The sequence below is a fragment of the Drosophila obscura genome, unplaced genomic scaffold (genome assembly GCF_018151105.1).
Source record: "Drosophila obscura isolate BZ-5 IFL unplaced genomic scaffold, ASM1815110v1 contig_189, whole genome shotgun sequence".
Lineage (NCBI taxonomy): Eukaryota > Metazoa > Arthropoda > Insecta > Diptera > Drosophilidae > Drosophila > Drosophila obscura.
Genome location: NW_024542777.1, coordinates 1162303 through 1182265, shown reverse-complemented (window position 1 = coordinate 1182265; position 19963 = coordinate 1162303). Strand labels below are relative to the sequence as shown.

The following is a 19963-nucleotide window of genomic DNA, read 5'->3' as shown; positions in this document are numbered from 1 at the left end:
AAATTGTAAAGCCCAAAATTTATAAGAAAAAGTCATTTTGGGCCACAGCTTTAATGTCGTGTTCACTAGTGTAATCAGCACCAACCAATGAAAAATAGTTGAAATTTTGGTACAGTTTCAGTATTTATTGGTAAAAGGGAATTACTTTTCATTTTAAGCCAATTAATTAAGGAGACAATCCGTCGGAAAATGTCGCGTGCGTCAAAAATTAGCCTTAGATAGGATACCTTTTAGCCTGGGGAATGTCAAGAGCTACAAGCTGGAGAGATTCGGAGAATTTCCTCCCTCCGCTACATTATTTTTTTTACTATTATTTTAAGCTACTACTTGCTTAAATTTTACATGTATTTGATAAACGATAGATTGGTTAAAAAATGAACCAAACGAAGCACATTCTAGCGTTCCTATTTTTAGAAAACTTTATTTTTGTGATCAGAGAAAGTTAGGTATTAAAGTGAGATCTTGTTAAATTTGAGAATCGTACATTTATATTTATCTTGGGAGTCCGCCAGATTCATTTGGCCATATAAATCCTCCACTTAGCCAGCCGGACCTATCATCAATAATAAATATTTTCTTCTTGTACCCAAAAAATACTTTTCGATATAAAATCCGTTACAAAAGTAACGGTTTACCTTACGCGTTTTCAACTTTCAGCCAATTAAATCGTTCGAAATTTTCTGCAAACATTTGGGGTGGTTTTCTGGGCAAGTCCAAAAAAATGTTCGCGCGACCATGAAACAAGAAAATAGTGCCGAATATTTTGTTCCACAAGTCCGCTAAGTATCAAAAAAATATCCATTGATAATATTTTAAATCATATCATTAATATGGAATCTTCATTCCATCCGCAAATCATGTGGCTCACACCACGAAAAGGAGGGGAAAGTCACTACGAAATCGCTCTCTTCACCTTGGAAAAGAGAGAACATTTTGAAAAACCACCACGAACTGAGAGCGAAAACTGTCAGTATTTTTTGTGCGCTAAATGAGTTTGGCGGTCATTTTCAAAAGTAAATTAATATATGGAAAAACGAGAAGGAACGTGTGAGTCGCTTCTAAAGACGCGACTCTACTTATACCTGTACTCAGTCAGTATTTACATTTTTGAGCATATGATTTTTTAGAATTTTAAAATTAAAACAAAAAAAAATTTTACATTTTAAATTTTTTTGCTACATCTGTTATCTACATCTACAATGTATATTCTACATCTAACATGTAGATTGTACATGTACCATTTAGATTCTACATCTCATCCGCTAGGGGTTGTTCGCGTACTGAACGCCGCAGAGTGTGCGAGCGAGAAGGAAAATTAGTTGCGTTGTCGTCGGCAGGAGGGGGCAGGGGAAGCAACTGAAAATTTCTTCATTCTGGCTATAATTATGATCCGATCTGATTCAGATTCGGCAGTCTGGTAGATATGGGCATTCTCTACGATACTGCGGTTTTAGTTTTATCGTATCTTTAAAATTGTGCCTGCCACAGATTTTCGTCCCTTGTGGAGGCGGAAGGGGGAGGGGCGAAATTTTTAAATACACTTGTAGCAGTGGGATATCACATAAGTCTGGAAACCAAATTTGGTTGCCCTAGCTCTTATAGTCTCTGAGATCTAGGCGCTCATCGAGACGGACAAACGGACAGACGGACAGACAGACAGACAGACAGACATGGCTATATCGACTCGGCTATTGATGCTGATCAAGAATATAATACTTTATGGGGTCGGAAACGTTTCCTTCTCTGCGTTACACACATCCACTTTTACCACAAATCTAATATACCCCTTAACTCTTTTTTGAGTACGGGTATAATAAATATTTCACTTGATTTGTTTTGTCGAGTGTGACTGGAACCTCAGAAACGTCATTTTCAAAATATGCCGTTAATATGTATATACCGAGAAAAAAAGGAGGAAATAGCTTTCGGAGTTCTAGTCCAGATCATTGACTAGAGAAATGGACGCACGCACTGGAAGGATGATAAAAGACTGATGATAAGGTATGTGTATCATTACATTTCATCATTAAACAAATTTTAGAAATAAAGTCGAAGTTCAGAAATTAGAACACCTAAAAATTATAACCGGCCATTTTAATTTATAGAACCTGTGGGTCCAATTTCTGGAAGAATTTTTCTATTACCTGCTCAGTTTTTCTTTTTCGGTTGACTTAAAAAAAAGGGAGTCCCCGAGCTATTTGTGGTGTGTAAAATTCGGTCATATGCATGTGTGTTTTGATTTGCATGTAGAAATATTTGTGTCCGTTGATGACTTAAGGGAAAAATAAAAAAACTATAATTAAAATTGAAAAATAGCTAAAATGTGTTTCTATGAATTTTAATGTGTTAATTTAATTATATATTAATACAAAAGAATTGTTTTGTGTTTAAATGTTGCTTGCGTAACTACTTTTTAATGTTATTTTAAAATTTTCTGTGCAAAAAAAAATGTCCAGAACTTAGAACTATTCAGAAATTAGAACCATCCTAGGAACAAAGTGGTTCTAATTTCCGAACTTTGACTGTATAGCGATTGCCAGTCCTCAAAACCTTACACAGCACACAACCACTTGTAGATTTCAAATTTTGATTCCAAATAACACTAAAAAAAATCAAATTCTTTTCCACAAGGAACCAAACCGACTTTTTCTGATAGATTTGGAGTGCTTAGGTCCAATTTATAGCTGTATATAAGCTTTTTAGAATGCTTGATTACAACCATATGTAAGATAATTAGTTATGTGAAAAATATAAGCGCTACCTCTGAAAAAGCATACAAAGAAAAACTTATTATTTAAGTCTTTAAAAAAAATTATTCCATAGAAAAAAAACCATAGTTCATTAAAAATTAAAGCCAAAAATCTATCAGAAAAAGTCGGTTAGGTTCCTTGAGGAAAAATCGTGTCGAGTAGTGTAATTTAACCGCCACGGGAATTGAAATTAGGTTTTCAAAACATTATAAATTGGATTAGTCAGAATCAATAATCCAAGTTCAAGGCACCCGAGACGCCATTAATATTTAGCATTTAACATGTCTAAGTACCAAATGTTGCTTATACCCATATATCTTCACATAATATTATTTGGTTTCTAATTAAAGCGTGTCTGGCCAGTTTTTACAGCTGTTGTTGTTGTTGTGCCCCTGCACTGTGCTTTGAATTTTGCGTCGAAGTTTTTGTGAACAACAAATGAACCGATAAAAAGTAAACAATTCCAAAACAAATCTAAAACAAAAATGTGCAAATTAAATGATCAGAAATAATCAATTTAATTCATCAAAGTGATGATGAAAATGCACAATTTGTGTGGGCTTTATTCTCTTAATAGCCGTATCATGGTAAGTTTGCCGTGAAATCATGACAGCCGCCGAAGCAGCATACAAAAGCCCTCGCACTGCCACCTGTTAAGACTAGACACCTTTCGTTGTTGCTGTTGCTGTTTCTGTTTTATCCTAATGCTTTTATTTTGTTGCCATTCCGCTTTCGCTTTGCCATTCGCTATTCGGCAAGCTCCCTTTTCCTCTTTCTCACTCTCTGTGTTCCTGTCTCTGTCTTCTGTCCACATGTGATGCTTGTTTGTTGTTGCCGGCTTTTTACCGAAAACAGCTGAGACCCCCCTGCCACCCACCACCCCTCCCACAAACGACGGCATAGAGAACCAGCTGCTTTGTGTTTATATTTTTTTCACGTCTGCGCACCGTCAGCCAATCATCCGCACTCCTCTCCCCACGGCCCCAACACACCAGACACGAAGCCGCTGCCGAAGCCGAGGCCGAGTGTCGCCGCTGGAGAACCATATAAAACGGCCCCACATCGCTGCTTGGGGCTGAGTCGTCTAACGGAGTTTAACCCAAGCTGAGAGCGAGAAAAGTTCTGGTGCTAGTTACAGAAAGCACCATTTCAGACAACGAAAATACTGCCTGCCTCGAAAATTGTTGCCACAGTCACAGTGAAAAACAAAAACAAATAAAAATTTCGCACAGGTCCCAAGCAAGTGATCCGAAAAATAAAAATACAACCTGCGCTGGGTTGTGTTGTGGTGTGAGAGAATAATCGTATGGCATAAAAGCATCACGCAAGTGTTGCCTAGATTAAAAATAAGTAATAAATCCGACAGAAATTGCAATCAATAAGTAAAAAAAATCCCCCCTCAATTGTTAAACCATTTGGCCAGTCCAGTGTTCTTGAGACATGCAAAAGTGGCCAACAGAGTGCTAAAAACCCCCAACAACGGAACCGTAACTTGCGAAACGAAACAGTTTTTTCCAAGTGTTTGCTGCCGCTGCGCTGACTTCGTCGCTGCTGCGCTGCTCAACAAAAGAACTTTGGGTATGTTTGTATTTTCTTGGTGCTTTGCCTTTGCTCCGCTGTTTGTTTTGTGTTGTTTTGTTGTATTCCATGCAAATTAAATTAAGCAATTAAACGAAACACACAAAAAATTGTATTTGTTGTTTGCCCAAGCTCAATTCTTTATTTCTTTGCGATTGGATTACCTCATGCACGGGGGCTGAGACCGACCTCTCCGGAGTCTAGTGGAGGGGATTGCAAAAGTCGCTTTATTAATAATTTTTTGCGTTTCGTTTCTTGGTATTGGCAATTATTACAACATTTGCACAATCGGTCAGTTATTGGCGGAGTTGATGGTAGTACTGCACCAGTTTTTGAATCCATTGTAAGAGGAGTATGAATACCACTTTCGTATACCCTTTTAGAAGGAAGGAAAGAAGGTTATATTGGCTATACCCTAAGGAAGTTCCACCGCCCCGTCCCTTCCTTGGTGGAATTTTTTCAGTTGATAGAAAAATATACAAGGGTACTACACATGGATATACACATACATATACTGATAGACAGCCCGATCAGATGATTATTTATTGTTTCTATCAATGAGAGTGCTGTGGTGTATCGGGTATCCTATAGTCGGAATATCAACTCTATCGCTCGTACACATTCTTTTTGTTGATTTTACTTTTACTTTGTGCGCTGCGCTTGGAAATTCAAATAAAAACTCAAAAAACTTTTTTAATAATAACAAACGTAAAAGAGAAGTGTGCTGAAGAGGGGTGCGGACAGACTGCACTGGAATACTCGTATATTTAATTGAACAACAAAAAGAAAGCCAAACAATCATAGGCACCATTGCAAAGTGGTTTGTTGTTGCTGCTCCCCGCTCAAACGATATACAATGGACACAGACTACAACTTCCAGCTAGAACAAGCGCTATGAAACCCCTAAAAAAGAACTGAACCGAAATTAAATCAGCAACTTTTTTTTCGAAAGTCTTTGAAACCTATTTAACAAAGTAAAAGTTCATTTTAAAATTTTTAATCTATAACTATTTGAAAAATGCATTCAAAAGCGAAAAACGGACGAAAACTGTGCAAGGAAAATTTTTCGATAACACTCTCAAATATTTACATTAAACTTTCTTTTGTTCTCAGTGTTTCAAAAATCTTTTTCTGAAATTAAGATTAAAGTACACAATATTGTAAGTTGTTATATACAAACCAGAACAGACAGATATGATTTGATGTGATTTCGGATCCTAATCCTTTGAGTTCCTCTTCAGATCCCGAAAATTCATCAGAATCGGAATCATAAGAATTCATAGTTATTGAAAATAATTTATAATTTATACATATGTACGTATGGGCATTTAGATGATGTCGCACGGGACAGTCGTAAGCATTTAAAGAGGAAAAAGTCAACATAAACCGGATTTTTATTTTGACAATAGACTTAACTTAACGAACAAAAAACAGAAGTGATTTTCGCAGCCAATAATTTAAATGCCGATTCCGAAATCTGAGGCAATATTTTAATGCAACTTATTTTGGAATGTTGTGCATTCTTTTTTTTTTACACACGAGACAAACATTTCTTGTGTTAATAAAAGTTCAAAAAAATACCAATAGCCTAGAAGAACTTTTATCATAAATCTTCTTTCTTATAGCAGATAATAATAAAGGAAAACATGCTTAAAAAATATCGATCAAGATAAAATTTTATCGGGACATAGTAATGTTAATACATAGTGATTTTATTATTATTATTGACTTTTAATTTTTTGGTCTCGGCTTACCTTTCGGTGGAAATCGGTTCGTAAGATGATTTTCATTGTCTTTTGTTTATTTTACAGCACATAAATTGACTATGAAAATATTTGAAGTGTATTATTTTCTGCTGGCTGTGCATATTTTTATACTCGTACTCAAAAAGAGATAAAGGGTATATTAGATTTTTGATAAAATTGGATGTGTGTAACGCAGACTTCTCTCGGAATCGTTTCCGACACCATATAGTATATATATTCTTGATCAGAGTCGATAGCCGATTCGATATATCCATGTCTGTCTGTCCGTCCGTCCGTCCGTCTGTCCGACCGTCTTGATGAGCGCCTAGTTCTCAGAGACTATAAGAGCTAGAGAAGCCAAATTTTGTTTCCAGACTGATGTGATATCACACTGCTTTTATTTCAAAAGTTCGCCCCACAAAGGACAAAAATCTGTGGCAGCCACAATTTTAAAGATACAATAAAACTAAACACGCAGTATCGTAGAGAATCAGATCAGATCATTATTATAGCCAGAATAAAGAAATTAATTTTCAGTTGCTTCCACCACCTCCTTCGGCTCTGCTGACGCTAATTATTCTTTCTCGGCCTCGCCTTTGCTGAGATGTAGAATCTACATTGTGTATGTATAATCTACATTTCAGATGTGTAATCGACATTGTAGATGTAAATGAAGATAACAAATGTAGCAAAAAAATGTAATATGTAAAATATTTTAAAATTCTACATAAATAATTAGCTCACATATTTATATACTGAAAGAGTACGGGTATAAAGGTAGAGCCGCGTCCACAGAAGCGACTTACACGTTCCTTCTCGTTGTTTTTGTTTTTAAGGAGTACAGTTTTCTGAATTACACATACATATACCCAAATTTTAACTAACTTGGCCAAAAGCAAATTTTTTTAAATCGATGCACGAGTGTCAAGCGTTACACGATTTAAAAAATGTTGTTTGCCCTCGCCTTAGAATCCCTTAAAACAATTTTTTTATACCGATCCGACTTAAGATTCAAAACTTTTTGATTTTTAGCCCACTCTAATGTATACACTGCACATATAGTGGTTAAATGATAAAGAAAGTACAAAATTTTCCTCAAGCCTCCCTCAAATTCTTTGCCTCAAAGCAGATTAAAACGAATGTGGTGAAACTTTTTGGTTTAGCTGATTTAACATTTTTTTTTTTGCTTAACCACTTGCCCCGACCCCTACTCTAAAATGCAAATTAAATGCACCAAAGTGTTTGTGGAAAATTAAATGGAAATAATTGAATTAGGCTTAAATCAAATGACAGCCATTCAATTGAATTCCAATAAAAGTCAACAGTCGCATTGAATAAATAAATATGTAATCATTATAGATTCGTGTTTAGGTGTGGAAAACCCATGGAAACATTTGAGCAGCTTCGAAAATTTGCATAAGCCACCAAAGAAAACTAACCGAGGGGAAAAACTCAGCACTCAAGACTTTCTAGTTGGTCGATTTTATTCGCAAGGACGTGTGACAGGCAGCAGGAAAAGCTGCCAATTAGAGCAGGATGTCCATGGCAGGATTTAGTTTTGCAAATACACAGAAATGGAAATCTTTTAAATAAATTAAAATCTCAAATTCCACCATAGGCAAATAAAAATCTGCCTCTCAACACTTTATAGTTCTCTCGACGAAAAATCCATAATTAATTGTCGGAATAAAAACATTTAAATCAAACGAAAAGTGGCAGAAGTGTGTGAAATGTCGTATAAAGATATCTCTTTCGCTCTGCCTCTGTGTGCCGTACTCCATTAATTCCCCAAGGATATGTTTCCACTCTGAGAACGAGAATGAATATGAATGTGCATCGTATATTTTGGTAACTTGAGTCGCCTGCATTGGGGATTTACCAAACAAACCTACACAAAAAACGAAGAACACAAAAATTGTCCAACCAAAATTTATTCTGTTGTCGCTTTAGAATAGAGCAGAGCAGCCACCAAGGACCCACTAAAAAAACCAAGGATAGAACACATAAAAATACAGATACAATTTGGCAGAAACAAGCAGATGTTGACTGAAAAAAATATATAGTTGAAGAACTGCAGTCACCATGGGCGCAGTGCTAGAATACGACCGAGGAATACCCTAGATTGAAGAATAACTAAATACGCAAGTTCCAAATTGTATGAACACTGTCTGAAACCTGCATAGATAAGGATAAGATAAGGACGTTTTACTAGGCAGTTCAAGATCTCATTAATATCAATGTTGGACCACTAGGCATTTAATTATTCTGAAAATATTGCGAATGTATAAAGGAAATGTAACTTAACAAAGGGCGTTGCGAATTGCAAGTGTGCAGCATGGATTACCTTAATTTTGAAAATTTCCAGCTCATTGTATGCCCATTGTATTTCAGACAGGACAGGAGACAGAAGATAGGAGTGGAGTGGAGTCGAGAGTTGAACCGAGGCCAAAGTCACATGAGAGCAATTTTAAAACAGTAAAAGATATAAAGCAAAGGCAAACAACTGATCAAATCTCGACGCTATTGCAATGGGCGTCGTTTTCTGAAATGACGTCTTAGATGGGAGCATACGAACAGCTAAGACAAAAAAAGAACAGACTAAGCCTGGAACCTAAAGAAGTGGTGCAAGTGGAGCAAGAAGCAGATGAAGATGGCAAACAACTGAGGCTGCAATAAATCCCCGGCACGGCAAGACAAGCCAATGGAGGAGCTGCAATATTGGGAAGCAGTTGAACCTCCTTGGTGCTTTGGTCCTTGGGTGCTTTGGTGCTTGGGTTCCTGGGTCGAATAGCGCAACAGAATGTCAATTACTTGGATGTGAGGTTAGGTCAAAGAAAGACTTGATTTTCATTTGGAAATTCCCCACTCTGCCCCAAGAAAGGAAGGGTCACTTTTTTGGGGCTCTTCCGATTGCCTTTGCCCTCGTTCCTTTGACTAATTTAAGTCTGTTGCATTCGGCAATCGTTTTGCGGAAAGCAATAAATTTTCATGCAGATGCAGGAAATTTTAAGGATTAAGGGATACAAGCAATTTTTTACCTCCTTCCGCCCACCTGATTGTGTGGCTCGATTTGAGGTTTGATTTTTCATATTCCATCTGCATCTCTCACCTCACCACACCTCATCCTCATACTACCCTTTCCCTTTGTGCATTTGCAGTCGAAAAGTGAACTGAAGTTGAGTATTACGTCGTGGCTTTGTCCCGGCCGGTCCGGTCGTCCTGAGCTCAGGTCCAAGCGTTTTTCTGTGGGCTTTCATTTATCGATGGCCCGTTTGCATGTTTGTCTGTCAATTGGATTTCACCCAGTAAGTGAGCTTTGAGTTCTAAGTTTCTCTTTCCAAGAGGCAGTCGCAGTCGGCAGGCAGTTGCTTGCCGTTGAGCTTACATTGAAGAGGCTGGGCCGAGGTCGCCTCCAACATTTCTTTGTGCCTTTGAGCTTCGAATTCCTGCTTTGATTTGAATTTTCGAAATAGTTCACAAATTTACTCTCTTCCTATATTGAGAATTTCGTTAATTGTAATATTGGAAAACTCTCAAAGCCAGGACATGCGCTTGAATCGGCCTCATCTGATGTAAATTAACGAATGGCTATAACTTGTGCCCACTCAATCGAATAGAAAATTCGAAACGTAAGTCTTTAAAGCCATATATATCTCTCAGTTAGTGTAGGGGAATCTCATCCTCGCCATTATCCATTAGAGCTGATGTGAAAACATCGATGCTATCGATGGTTTCCTTTCTTCGATGCTCATCGGTGTTCGATATTGTACAAAGGGTCTTGAAGTCAAATTAATTTATTTTTTTTATTTGTTATACATTTTGGATATTTTTTATTATTGTTATCTTATTATCTTATGATTGAGGCAACACGCTTAATTAAAAATGAATTCATTAATTTAATTAACTAAAACTAAAAAGGATATTTCGAAACTATCACATAAATTCTAAAAAAGAGTTTTGGTTTGGTTGTTTGGCAAGTAAGGGAATGTTTGGGAGTTGGGGTACGTGTTGAACGACTTTAGGGCACCACTTAATGTGGAATTTACTCTCAAATTTAGTTAAGAAGTATCTGCTTTCGAGTTACAAAACAACAATAAATGGGGGGCATACTCGTAAGCTCCAAAAGGGTATAAACAGCCCCCACAATTACAGTTACAGTTACAGTAGCAACAATAACTGGGACGGACTGAGTCTATGACTATGATGAGGCTGAGTGACGTCTTCTAGCTGTGATGTAAGGGGAAATACCAGTCGAGGAAGAAGTTGAAGGCGTCGCATCAAAATGAATGGATATAGTTTAAGCGTACCAAAAACATACCCGAAACGGAAGAACTAATGGATGGATGTATGGCTGGCTGACTGGCTAAAAGATGGGCCCTGACAGGGGACAGAGAACTGTCAGATCGTAGTGATGCCGCTGCCACTGCCACTGCTATAGCTACTGCTACTGATGTTGTTGTCGCTATTTTATTCTACTATGAACTCGGAACGCGTCGCGTCATTCGCAATTTTTCTATTGTTTGCGCAGTTTTTTTCGTCGTGTTTTGTTCCTTTTTGCACGTTACGTCTGCTTGTCTGACAGCTGAGCACTGTTTATATGCCAGACATATACGTACATATATACCCCCTCCCCCATACAGATATCTGGCTAATACTTATGTCTGGTTTCTGAGAGTGGGGGCAGCCAACAGCCAGACGACTGTCTGTCGACAGAGTTCGTTCGTATTACCCCGTCAATCTTTACTTTCATGCGCTCGTTTGTTACGTTTTTACACTGCCAGCGAGGGGTAAGTGGGTGCTGAGGATGTGTGAGTTGAGGAACAAATATTTATCAGTACTTTGATTGGGTAGTGTGTAGTATTTATGGAGTTGGTTATGTTAGGCTACTTTCCCTGTCCTTTTTATACCATTACTTTGAGGGCAGTGGAGCCATTAATAACTATGCAAATAACAAAAAAACCTTTAAAGATTTTCCTTTTTCACTATACGAATTTATTTTAATTTTTTCGTACGAATTGACAGTCAGCTTACACTACTCCTAAAGTGAAGCCCAGGAGAACACAGTCTCCGCAGAGAGTAAAACGCATTTTCTAAATGAGGAAGCAGGATATCAAACACAGTTTCACAGTAAATACAAAAAATAAACCAGAAAACCTCTAATAGTTTTCATCCATATTAAAATCTTTAAAAAACTCACACCAAAAGAAGAACAACAAAAAAATATAACATATATACATACATACTCGTACATACCTACACAGACGCGACGAATGCTTTGTCCTTGTTTGCTGCTGGAGAAATGAGCAAAAAATTCCACCGAAACGGCAAAAGAAGTGGGTGGGGGGAAAAGCTAGGGCTGGATCTGAAACTGGGGAACGAGTGCCTTGTGTGACAGAAGTGACACTATTTTCTGGTGTTGCCACAGTAGAAATTCGCTAATGCTCGCTGTTCCAGGCAGCAGGCAGCAGCGGTAGTTGGTACACTGGGGATCCAGATCCAGCGCCGCCATGTTGCAATTATTATTTCCGGCTGGAAGCAAAATAAAGTTGGATATGCAATGAGCAGGAAGCAGCACACAGGAGGCGTGGCGTGTGAAAAAATGAGGCCTGCCAACAGACACGCAGACACACACTCTCATGGCCGCTGAGTTGGTCAACCACAAAGCGTGCTAGAAATGAGACCGTGAGGTAGGATAATTTCGATCCACGAGGACAAAAGGTGCATACTCGGCCCGAATATTCACTCAAGTCATTCAGGATCGCATAGAAAACTTGTCTTCGTCTTTATCACATTGCGTCTTCTGTACGTGTAGGGCATCGCAGCAAAGAAAAGTGTTCTGCACTTTCCTTTGCCCACGAGAAGGGGCTGCCATAAAGCTACTGTAATCTTCCAACTCTCCTTGCATTGATGTGCATCACATTGATGTGCTTTTGTCAGACATAGCGCTCATCTTGAATTCTTACTCCAATCTCAAAAAGGGACTGGGGTGGAAATGCCCATATATAAATTCTTCTTCTGATCGTGCTTACATTGAGGTGCATCACGGGACTCTCTCAGGGCGAAACGGTTTCTCTGTCGGCTATCCTCAGCTGCATTCCAGCTAAAAAAAAAAAATAACCGTACATAGCACTGCGACTGCGACGTCGTCGCCGTCGTTTCCTCTTTTGTTTGTGCGCAGCGCATAATTTGCGAGACAAACATGCAAAAATGCCCCAGAAGTGAAAAAAATCCAAACCCACATAGATACACACACACTTAAAAGTACAGCGGCAGCGGCATACGTACATATGTACATATGTATGTGTGTACGTAGGGGAAAAATGGCGAACAATTCCCCAGAATATTGAAGTGCAAAATGGCGAGGAGTGCCAGGCCCAAAGGGTTTGCTGGGCAGGAGGGGGTGTGTGTGCGGTAACGGGTTTGAAGATTTTGAACTTTTTGCGGTGGCCGTCGTTCTGGGTCTGGGCCGCTGCCGCTGTTCGTTTCGTTTCGCTTCAAGACGCAAAGTTTATCTTGCGCTTAGGCGCAACGGCAGAGCAGCGTATTGCAACGGCTTCATCACAAAGTAACCGCTTCTAACGGTACTCCTTCCCTTCCCTTCCCTTCCCTTCCAAGCCCTCCCCCTTCACCACCCCCTTCCCTTTTATCTGTTTCTCTCAGTCTGCTTGTGTGTGTTTCTGTTTGTGCCAGTTGGTGTGGCAGCTTTTGGGGCGCTCTTTGACTTGTTTATGGTTATAAGTTGATAGCCGAAATAAAATCCTCCAAAAGGGATTTGGCTGTGTGGCTCTGTGGGCCCAAAACCTCATTATTGGACAGACAAAACGAAAACTTCAAAGCGAACGAAATCCGACGGCCAAAGCTGGACGGAGGTACTGTTTATTTAAAGGAAATACCTTCTCTCCCCGCTCTGCTGGTACATTTTTTAAACCCATGCGTGTATGTGTGAGGATAATATTGAATCACGGCTGCAGTAGACGGGAGGAATATTTTTGATGGTTCCTTGTTCGAATATTCCGCTTGTGTTCTGATGAATCCGCCCACTGTGTGCTGGGGCCCAAACATTTATAATTTATATACGATTGATAGGGGAAATGCATTTGTCATGTAGAACTGGGATATGGGGAACCTCAGACTCCGGTTATTTCTCAGAAGGCCTTACCATCTCCCCCAATCGCGACTCTCACTCACCCACATACTGACAGTTAAGCAATAATAAACTATGTAAATAATTATAGATATTGCCCAGAGTCGCGTGGTGCCTGTCACCGCATCGAAATCTGAAACGCAACTCTCCATTTTTCCCAGTCTAAACAACACGTCTGATGGAACTGGCACAGTGGTGCGGGTATAACAGCACAGTCGCAAAGTACAAACGAAATGGAATCGTAAAAATGTAAACAAGTTGCAAATAAACAGTATACCAAATCCCCGAGAATGTTAAGAAAGCAACAGAAACGTTTGTTTAGCACTTGAAAAATGTGTTCCAACCCGATCATCAGGCTCAGACCACCCTACTTATAAACCCCGTACTTTGTACTGTCAACCTTTATATGAACATTTTAAAGCCTTTTTCTAGCTAGCCTATGACAGGCCCTGCGTGTGAAGGCATTTGGCGATTTTCTGCACAGAATTGGCAGTGGCTTAGAAAGCATATTCAAACGGGAAAAATTCAAAAATAAAGCGGGTATATGTAGCTTATGTTCGCAATCCCATCGTCAGTGGAGTTTCATTCTATAAAAACAGAACAGAGCTTTGTTCGCTATTTGGATTAAGATTCTAAAGGAGATTGTGCAGAGGGAATTATAATATTGTTTGACCATAAAAACCCAATTGAACTGGTTTCAATACGAATACAATAAAATAAAATAAAATAAAATACCGATACTTATCAAAACTTATTAAAGCTATTTGAAATGTAATTAATTTATTTAATTAATGGAAATCAAATATATTTTATTTACATATTCAGGAATTTTGAAAAGCCAAGAAATGTTGTTCAATAATAACTGATCTTTTGAAGCACAGTGCCTAAGTTTTTCATTTTGTTTTTGTTACTGTGGTCACGTCGTTGTCATCAAGGCAACCAAGGCTCCACGCCCCACATCTCCGACTCTCCTCCCTTCATCAAAAGAGCTGTGGAAAATGGGGGAAAGGAAAAGAGAGACGAGTCTGACGGTGTAGTCAACCCTACCCCAGAAGGGAAAACTTTGGGGACAAACCGAGGAATACAACATAATTGCAATTTGCGTAATTGTGCCCCTAAAGCTGAATGAGAAATGAGCGGCAACGAGTCGTGCCCGGAGTAAGTGAGAAGCGACCAGAGCCAGAGCTTGCTTAGCCAGCACGCGGGTGACAGCGCCCGGACGGACAGTGCGGATAGTACGCACAAGTGAGCGGACGGAATGGAGCACGGCAAAAATATGAATATCCGAATGTACTTAATAAACAAAAATACAAAAGAAAAGTAGCCAAAACAAACAGAATGTAGTATGCATGAAGAGCGCGAACAATGCTTTCGCTCCCACCCCCGCCTACAGTGGGTGGAGTGCCACATTTTGGGGCACTCAGATCGCCAAGGGGGATACTGGAGTCGGGGGAAGTTGTTGGGTGCCGTATGACACCCATGGCAAAGTGCAGCGAAGTTTTAATATATTTTTTCTCTGTTTTTTTCCCCGTTGGGGAATATTTTTAATTTTAATATGCATGCTGGACGTTGCCCCGGCGTTAGAGGTTGGGATTGACGCTGGGGTTGTGTTTGGCCATGGGGGATATCAGCTGAAAGTTTTTTGGGTTGTTATTGTGTATTTTTGAGGGATCCGTTTTCTCGAATAGAGATGGATTGAAAGTATCTTTTGTACAGGAATGTGTCATAAAGATTAGTGTGGTGGAAAACTAACATTTCCACAAATGCAATTTTAATAATTGTACCCAAAATTACTTTCAAAATTGGAAATAAAAGTTTGTAAATTTGCTGCAATTTAATCATTCATTATGGATCATACCAATTAACAACCCTATTTGAATGACTGTAAATAATCTAGGGAAGTACAAAAATAGCATCTACATCATCATTTTCGCATTGTAAGTCCATAATTGCTGACCTCCGCGTGGACTGCCGTGTAAAGCTGCCCATACACGTCAATTTGGAGTTCATGTGTTGGCCATGTTCTCGACAAAAGTCAATGGGGACTAGCAAAAAGAGCTCAAAATGACATACACAAAAGTTTGTGTGTACAGTCCACCTACGCGTAGAAAACCCGAGGTTGTTGCCGCTGTGGCTGTTAGCCAGCTTATTGTCAACTATTTAAATGCTGCAATTTTGGCCTTTTGTGCAGTTGGAATGTGTGAGGCGGCCCGAGCAGCCATTACACTTGTTTCCATTGTTTGCCTTTATAGCCTTTTGTTGCATAAATCGTTTACACAGAAAAAGAAGGAAAAGTTACTGGTGCTCTCGCCACTTTTTACCCCTGCTGCTGCTGCTCCTGCTGTTCTTGTGGTGGCTGCTGGATACCGTGTGTAATTTGTCATTCACACCACGTGCTTGGCAGAAGGCGATGGCGAACGAAGGGGTGGTGGTAGAGATGGCGGTGGCAAAGGATCCACTTGAAGCTGCAGCACTGCAGTTGTACTTTTACTTTCTCCCTACAAGCCCCATCCCAGGCACCAACATCCAGAATTTTTAATGGCAGCGAATACACGCGTAAGACGCGACCATTTCCATAATGCAGCGCAAGAAGCGCTCAGCCACTAGCATCGTCAGTGAGGACTGGTTGCACGCTGCTCAAGGAAAACCAAAGTGACTCGGCTCGACTGTCGCATACTCTATACTGGAAACGCTAGGATGGTGCTAGGTCCTAACAGTCGGTTTCAAATGAGTTATTTACTCTACGAAACAAATAGGGACACACATCTTTAAAATATTGAATATCACAGCTTTTGGCCGATGTAAGTTTACGAAATATAAAAACGATTCACTGCCACTTACAAGATGTACAAGATGTGCATAAAATAAAAAAAAGAAACTAACAACAAAAAGAGAGTACAAAACTTTTACACTCAAACTGTATTTAAATGGCTTGGATCTGGGTCTGCGTGAGTCTTATCCTGTATCGCCTCTCCTTGTCGCAGCGTATCCATATTTTTTTTGCTCCTTTTGGCGTACTTTTGTTCTTAAAATTCTGCGAACGTGATCGAAATGTTTGGCTGTGTAATACATTCGGATACTCAATGCTTGCAGACCGTACTCCCCATGTATCACTTGAATATAAATTTATTTTATTTCGTTTTATATTTTGTTCGAATTTATGTAAATTATTCACTGAATTTAGTGGATTTCGTTCGGGATGAGAAAAGTGTGTCTTTTTTCAGCCATCTAAATTCATAAAATAAATATAAATTGTCTGTGAGCAGGGAGACACAATTGTAACCATTTCCCAGACCCATAAATGTAAATGATTCAATGCAGTTAGCTAATTGCGAGTATGTTTAGTTTTTGGCAAAGGAGGTGAAAATCTATAAAATATTTCATTATGATTGCTCCTTACCATAAAGTTCTCTAGCCAGTGTTTCGCGTTTCCTTGTTTCCTTGAGGAAATCGCATTTCGCTGTGGTCTTGTCCTATCCATACTACTCTTTTTATGGTACATAAATAATCTAAAACATGTATCCTGCTGTCAAGTATAGAAACACCGCTCTGTTCGCTTCCTAATTTTATTTTCCGAGTTAATCGTTTTACTAGTTATTATCACGTATACGCCACCGTAATCAGTTTATTCATTCAAATTTTAGTTATGTGTATTTTGGTGTTGCCAAACACGATTAATATGCTTGTTGGGTTTTGTATTTACTTAGGTCTAAGTATCGTAACCAGAACAGGTGGTAGACGACTTTGGGGCTCCCCTCAAAACTTTGGGCCTCTCAATGACCTTTTGTCTTAATTACACAGACACGCACAGCCCCACAGCCCAGTCGACCCGTTTCAAGGCGAGACGGCTCTAAAAGCGTCTCCCATGCAAAGAAATATTAATGAGCTGGCTCCGAGCTCCGAGTGCTGTCCAAACAACAGCAACAGCATTTTGTCTACCGCTTTGTTTGTCGTTCGTTTGCCCATAGATTTTTGATTCAAATTTAATTACTTAAAGGAAATTATACTTAAATTGGCTTTCGGCTCGGCTCACGCAAGTGGAAAACATTTTCATCATTTCTTCATCAAGATTATTTTGGGGTTGGTTCGACTAGTGGGTGGGGGGTGTGTTTTTTGATTGGGTACTGGTGCTCTTTTCTCTGTGTGTTTAATGCTATTAAAAAGGCTTTCAAGGGTTACTTGAAAATCAATTAATCCATTAAATTGTAGATATTTAATAGCACAAAATATTTGTGGCTGCCTCGATGGCAGTATTTGGGATATTTTCCAGCATCTTATGGGTTTTAACAAAATGTAAATGATATTTTCAACGGGCTGTAATTAGGTTAAGCACTTAGCTCGGGATGCTTAATAAAGTTGATCATTTATGGTCGTTTACTAATGATTCATATTTATAAGTCTTTAAAATAGTTCAGGTCATTATATGGTATTTTTTTGATGAGTATTGAATATTTTTTTATTTGAATAACAAAGTAAAATTAATGCCTATATTTAATAAAGTTACAATATTAAATATAACAATTTATATAACTTCTCAATTTTAGCGTAATCTTTAGTTAATAAAATGCTTCTGAAAAATACTTTTTGTTTTTATATTTTAGATCTAGTGAAAACATATAACCACAATTAATTAACTTATTTAATTTTTTACATTTATACATATTTTCATGTGCACTACATGCCTAAAGCAACACAGTCAAAGTGAAATAAAAATACAAAAAGCACAAACAAATGCATTGACTTACAGCATTTATGTATTGAATCGCATTGAATCGAAACGTTTATTATTTAAATAAAACTGCAGACCCAAAATAACGATAACATTTTTTGTACTTTTCCTTATTGGAACAAAATATAATGCACTCACAATTCTTTACATGACGTATTAAAACAAATCTTTAAAATGTATTTCTTCAAAAATATAGTAATCAGACTCTGGTTTCAGACACATTTCGTTTTTACCCAAGTAAATTGACAAATATTGACAATATGATCAAGCAAAAGTTCAAACCCGAAACCAAGAAAACCATTGCCACGACAATTTGCCAAACCCCAAATCAAATACCAGATTTTCATCACAAGAAAAGTGTCAGCCAAAGAGAAAATTTGCCAAAATTCTAATTGTGCCAAGAAACAGGCAAACAAACAGAAACAGAAAAATACTTGCATGAAATATATGTACATTTTACTACATACGTATGTATGCATACGCATATGCCAGTAAATCATAGTTCAAGGCTGAATTTAATGCATTTGCAGCCATCTCGGGCTTAGCACAAGGGCAAAGACCACTTGGACCTGGCTGTACTTCAATAAAAATGCAATGTTTCATGCACAAACTACACACTAGCACCATAAAGGCATACATATACGAGTATGCCATGCATACTCGGATACTCATACCACGTGGCAGTACCATATAGAAGACCGCAACTAGCACTTAATACAAATATAAATAAAAATGGGGGGAACGGAACTAGGTTGCCCCAGCCCTGGCAGAGGGAAGCCAAAGTTACATCAGAAAAGAGAGCTTTGCCTGACCTTGACTTATACACACTTATAACAATTATTTTTTATTTTAGCATTTTTTTCTCTTTTTTCTCTGCTGCTCCGACGACTGCTTATAATTCCAACAGAAATCATTAAAAAAAAGAAGAAACAGAAACCCACTCGACTTGATGCAAATAAGCAAAGCAGCAGCAACGTTTGCTTTGAGTGATGCTTATGATGAGGCACGGCAGCTGAGTGGGTCAGCAGTCGGGGCAGGCACATGCAATGCAACCACAGTGCGAACTAGCTATTGCGAGCCATGAGACTAAGGCGAGGGAGGGTTTAAGGTCTGGAATGTAAGGCATCGAGTGATTTATGGCAGAAGTTATAGCGAAGATAGAATGGTATAAAATAGGAATATATGTATGTAAGTATATAGTGCAGGACTTGCTCCCACATGAAAATGATTGAAGATGAACCACACGTAACAAATGAATTCAAAAACTGTGCCCATCATATTGAGCATCTACTGTTCCCTCTTTCAAATGCACACAATCGGTTGACTCCCAGCCAGTTATAGATGTGCCATGTGGGTTGGGCCCGGTCCCAGCCCCCAATCTCCGCCCACCCCCCAAAACCGAACAGAATCCACAATATCCAAGCATGAGTTCTATGAAAGTCGAACAATTCTCGTAATGATTGTAACGAACCTCAAAACTCAAACCGACTGAGGCACAAGATCAATAATTAAAATCGCTGCTAGGTGCTGCTTCTCTTGATTACACAGAAAGATACTCAGGTACAACAGATACAAGCGGTGGAAGAGAGGTACAGCGAGAAGCTGTAGGCAAAGAGGATGAAGATACATAGTTATCTGCGAAGAGCAGAGAAGCAGGAGAACGTGAAGCAACAGCAGCAAAGCGTAAACCGCAAACGTAACGAAAACAAAAAATGGTATGGCTGGGTGATGCGCCCCAAGGTCATGTGAGCAATTTTATCGTATTGAATTCACAGCGTTGAAAATAAGATAAAGAAAAATATCAAAAATAATAACAATAACTCGAAGCAATTAAAGTCGAGTAAGAAAGGGTCTGATGAGTGTATGGACTGTAAGTTATCCTGTAGTGAGCAATAAGTGTTTAAAATGGGATTGAACAATTGATTGGCAGACACTTGACAGATACTTGATACATTAACTGAGTTGTTTAAAGCTTAAACTGAACTGGATAATCCACTATAAATATACATTATTTATT

At 38.7% G+C, this 19963-nt stretch overlaps 1 protein-coding gene across 1 annotated transcript in view; it reads left to right on the top strand.

Annotated features, from left to right (window-relative positions):
• Positions 1-3818: 3818 nt before the first annotated feature.
• Positions 3819-19963, top strand: part of LOC111066712 (Ig-like and fibronectin type-III domain-containing protein 2) — a 70097-nt gene continuing 53952 nt past the window's right edge. The window contains exon 1 of the mRNA XM_022355529.2: positions 3819-4328. The gene's annotated coding sequence lies outside the window, so the exon portion shown is untranslated. The remainder of the gene's footprint in view (positions 4329-19963) is intronic.